This window comes from Talpa occidentalis, unplaced genomic scaffold (assembly GCF_014898055.3).
Source record: "Talpa occidentalis isolate TD23 unplaced genomic scaffold, MPIMG_talOcc4v2.1, whole genome shotgun sequence".
Taxonomy (NCBI): Eukaryota; Metazoa; Chordata; class Mammalia; order Eulipotyphla; family Talpidae; genus Talpa; species Talpa occidentalis.
The window spans coordinates 85,549,228-85,554,499 of NW_026555331.1; the positions used below are offsets into that span (position 1 = coordinate 85,549,228).

Consider the following 5,272-nt stretch of genomic DNA (forward strand, 5'->3'; position numbering starts at 1 on the left):
GGGGCCTCCCTGGTGGTGCAAGGGGTTAAGTCTCAGCACTATGAAGATATCTGCAGCAACTGCAGTGTGAGTTTGATCCCCCACATGGCACAACAGACCTTTCTTGTCTCACCCGCTGCTCCCCTCGACAGTGTATTTCATTCAATCCTCTTGTTCTACTCCCCACTCTGTCTCTGGTGAATCCTCTCTCACACACACACCCCACACCTCTGGCCTACACCCCAGCTCTTGTAGGCATAAAAAAATAAATCTTTAGAACAAACAAACAAAAACAACAACAAAGAGCCGGTTGTAAAGAATTGGGTAGGAATGACTTAGTCTGCTATAACTATTCAATTCTGCTTCTGTTTGGTAAAACAGCCATGGGCAATACATAAAGTAGATGATATGGTATGTTCCAATAAAGCTCTATTTACAAAACAGGCAACAAGCCAGATTCGGCCCTGAGGCTGGAATGTGCTGACTCCTGTGCTATTTCCGGACCCCCCAATCCCCACCAGTAGTTCTTGTTCCTATTGTGTTCCTAATGCCTAACTATTGTGTTCCTAATGCATAACAAATTACCTGTCAATAGTTGTTCTAAATACTTTCTGAATAAAAACCTTTTAACTTCACTATAGCCCTCAGTTCAGTTAGCCACCTTTTTTTTTTTTTTTTTTCATTTTAAAGAATTTGAACATCTAGTTTCACAAATGATGATAGTGGGTTCCCCCCTCCACTCTTGTTAGCAATTTATATTAGAGTTATAAATATTGGGAATTGTTCTTATTTTTCCTTAATTGTTATTAGCTTTAAAAAAAGTTTTTCTGTTCTTGGGAAGTTAGATGGAACTCAGACATAAAATTACACTGGACTGCCATCATTTTTATTGTAGACTTCTTTTTTTTTTTTTTTTTTCATTTAAGCAGTTTTTAATGAAAGTTGTATATAAGACTATTTTATTCCTGCATCTTCTCAATTGTTTCTTCCTTGTATTTGCCCTTTTCCTTTCCTACTTGGCGAGATTTGGCTTTGCGTTCTAGGATCTTTTTGCGGTCTTTGTCCAGCTTTAGTCTAGTGATAACCACCTTACTGGGGTGAATGCCCACATGAACAGTTGTGCCATTTGCCTTCTCCGCTGCACTCTTTCAATGTAGATGACATATTTCTTCCTGTAAACCTGGACTACTTTGCCAATTTGCTGTCCTTTATAATGTCCCCGAACAACCTGAACTTCATCATCTTTCCGAATGGGCATGGATCGGACATTGTACTTCTGCCTCAGCTCTTTGGATAGAGGAGAAGACATGATCTTCCTACGAATGTGGGATGGCGCATTGAAATGCCTTTTACGATTCTTGCTCCGGTCAGAAGTCACAAAGGGATTGAACTTCATTTTGGCCGCCGGTGCTCAGCGATGGCCGCAAAAGGGAAAAAGTTATTGTAGACTTCTAACAAATGTTTCTGGATTTGCTCTGAATTGTCCAGTTCTTGCTGGGGCAGTGATTAAAATTTGTGTTTTACTACACAAGCCCTATTTATGCCAGGTTTTCAAAGTTATTTCTATTCAAGTGCCATATAACATAGGTATGATAGATTGTCAAAAAATGGTCGTAATTCTTTGCAACGTTTCCCTGATTTATCACCTAGAAATGGAATCTATTTCCTTGGTCTTTTTAAATTGGAAATGGCTTGTGGTTTACTTCAGAGAATAAATGTGGCAGAAGTAACCTTGTGTGAGTTCAGAACCTATACCTCAAAAGCAGATGTGTGTTTCTTCTCTTGCTGCAGAATTCACAACCTTTATTTGAATAACACCAGATGGATTGATAAAGGAGAGATCAATAAAGGAAGCCTGTAGAGACCCCAGGCTTCTCATCCACCTCAACTGACATCTTCATAAACCAGTCAGCCTTAATCTGCCCACCAGCTGATCACAGGTACCTAAGGCCAGAAGAGATCAGTAGATCATCCCAACCCAGAGCAGAAAGTTCACCCATCTAAAGTCCTAGCTTAACCCATGTGGTGAAACTCCTTAGTTGCAAGGTAAAAAAAGTTTTTGATTTAAGCAAGTAAGTTTGAGGATTGTGTGTATATAACAAAAGGTAACTGATGCATTTAATTAATTTTAAATTTTAACTATAGTAATTTTCTTTTAGGTTATTTGTTGGTACTTTAGTTACTTGTTCTTTTCTCAATTTATAAATTCTACTTGGAGCATTTCATCAAAGAGATTTAGCTGTGTTCCTTTAGATTTTTAACCAGTATGTTATTTTCCCCTTATTCTCTTGGTGATTTTGCACTTTATTTTAATTTCCATATTTTTCTTGGGATCACATTAAATCATATTTTAATTATGATGCAACTAAGTGTATGTTATTTCTGTTATTGACTTTTAGTGAAAGAGCATTACTTACTAATTCTCTTCAGTTAAAAAGTTTCCAAGTTTTTAATTATATAATTTCACACTTTTACAATTATTCTTTGAGTGTAATAAAATAAGAAATATGTGCAGTGATAGAGATCAATACATACAAAAATATCACAGACATACATACATGTACATATAAATACATTGAGGTTGTGACCTTGTTTTCCCTTCCTGTATGTTCCTTGCATTGATCTATTAAAAAATTATTTTCCCTTAGTAATTTATTGTAATAGATAGCTCTATTTTAATCAGTCATATTTAAAACTCTAAGATTCTCTGTTGATGTGCCAAAATAAAAGCAATTATTGTGTTACGCTATCCCAACTCTCTCCGGTTGTTTTCTGATGGTTTCTGACTGAGTTACAAAGCAGAGCTGTGAAGGCAAAATATCCACTTGGATAATTCTCAAGGTCTCTTAGACATTCTAAATGAATATACAAAGAATGAGCTAATGAGGATCTGGGTATGGGGAGAAGCATTTCCTCCCTGAGAAAGTATCTGCAATGAGAAGGTGGTGTCCAGCCAATTTCCCGTTGTTAACCTTCTTCCTGTCAGAGTGCTGCGTCTACTCCCTACTGCATTGTTCCAGGGCAAAAGGTCAAGTGTTGGTTGGCAATGATTACACTTGTTTAAATCTTAACATCTGCTTGTAATTAGTGTGAATCCTTCCAAGATTCTGATATATGATGAATTCTAATCCTTAGTTTCCAGAGTCATTGCACATGTTTCCCTAATGTGTCTTCAGAGATAGTACATAAAAATTTTTAGGGCTTTTTAAGCAGCTATTGAAAAATTAACACACAATATTGCCTGGTAGTTGGACAATTCATAAACTCCCAAAAAAATGCCCAGATATTATCTCTGTTATCACTTGTTTTAGATATATTACTATATATACAACCATCCATGTTTTTGTACATATTCTAATTTGATCTTATGCATATTGGTCTTTATTTTTTTATCTAATTTTTAAGTTAGTTTGTTTTCTTCAATGGCAGAATTTTTGTTGCATAGATATAATTTCCAGTGAATTAGTTTAAACTTTATCAGGGAAGTTGTGCTAATATTTTCTTTTTATCTTTTAGTTTTCTCTGGACTATGCATATCTTTACTTTCTCATTGTTAACTTTGCTTCTTTGTGTTTACTTTCTATTATTTCCTATTAGAAGATGTAGAGTTTATTGTATTTTATCCCTTTTTTAATCAACACTTTAAAATTGGTAAATTTTTACTTTAATATATTTTCAAACTTGTTTAAAAGTTGAATAAGTAGGATAGGAAATTCTATATATCCATTATCCAAATGCATAATTTGTTTACATTTTATCCCATTTGCTGTATGATTTTATATGCATATTAGATATGAAATGTGTATCAGAGCATATATTTCTAGTATTAGTCTACATAATTTTTTTTCCTGGAGCCTTCTGGAGTACACTGAGGGATACCAGGCCTATTTTTCCCTAATTATTTTAGTGTCTACTTCCTAATAGCAAGGCTATTTTCTTACATACCCATAGTTTGGCTGTCAAAATGAGGGAATTAGACACTGATCTACTATTGTGGAATCCATAGTCCATACTTAAATTTATTTATGTCTTAATAATGTCCTTTATAACATTGCCTTAGTGTTTCCTTAGAATTCCTGTGTCTTTTTTTTTTAAATCTGTCTTGAAAATTTGAAGAGGGTAGAGAGGTTTTTAATGGTAATTCCCTCAATGTGACTTTATCAATTGGTAGAAGATTATAGAAGTAATGCTATGCCATTCTTAGCACATCCTTGTGGGGTGAGTAAAAGGGAAACTCTTCAGGCTTTTCCGCGCCCCCCCCCCACCCTGCACATGTGCACTGGGCCAAAGGGCAGGGTGCTGCGTGGCAGGGAGTGCTTGGCCTGGCGTGGCATGGTCCTGGGGACTGACGTGTGCAACAAAGTGTGGCAGAGCTGGGCGGAGTGTGGAGACGATCAGCAGAGAGCATGAAAACACCAACAGAGCTGCTAGAACCGGTAATGCACCTACTCGGTTTTGGGATGGTTGCGCTGCAATCCTATAAGGGATAATGTGATGCTAGTTAACTCTGATCACTTGGTTATTGTAGTTTCTGTGGATTTCTGCACTTTAGAGTAAGTCAGCAAGTGAAGAGTGCTGACAACTGATGAACAACTGATACATATAATTCACATCCTGAAAACACAATTTTTCTCTTTAAAAATGTAGATTTAGCGCAAGGGGTTAAGTCTCAGCACTATGAAGCTATTAGCAGCCACTGAGGCATGAGCTCAATCCCTGGTCAGGGAGTTAACTCTCATGGTGCAGCAGACCTCTCCTGTCTTGTCCGCTGTCTCCTCAGCAGTGTATTTCAGTCAATCTGCCCCTTCTATTCCCCACTCTGTCTCTGGTGAATCCTCTCATCCTTCGTCCCCCGCACCTCTACCCAGTTCTTGCATGCATAAATAAATAAATCTTTTTAAAAAATGTAGTTTTTATATGTATTGACATGTAAGCTATTATCAACTTAGAGCAGATTGTTATGAATACAAGATGCTTTATAAAAGTCCACTGATAAATATAAGACAGAACCTGTGGTAGCTGTGCAAAAGATAAAGGATTCAAAGCCTATCACTATAGAAAATATTCAGATCACCAAAGAAAAGTGCGAAGAACAAAGGAATAACAAAACAACCAGAAAAACTTAACAAAATGGCAATAGTAAGTTCATGCCAATCAATAATTGCTTTAAATGTATAAGGAATAAATTATCCAAGCATAAGGCATACAGTGGTTGAATGGACTAAAAAAACAAAACAAAAACCCTAGCTATATATGCTGCCTATAGAGACTTATATCAGCTTTAAGGACACAC

General features: G+C 36.4%; 1 pseudogene; it reads right to left on the reverse strand.

Moving 5' to 3' along the window:
• Positions 1 to 889: 889 nt before the first annotated feature.
• On the reverse strand, positions 890 to 1,408 carry LOC119246275 (60S ribosomal protein L26-like; annotated as a pseudogene).
• Between the last annotated feature and the right edge of the window lie 3,864 nt (positions 1,409 to 5,272).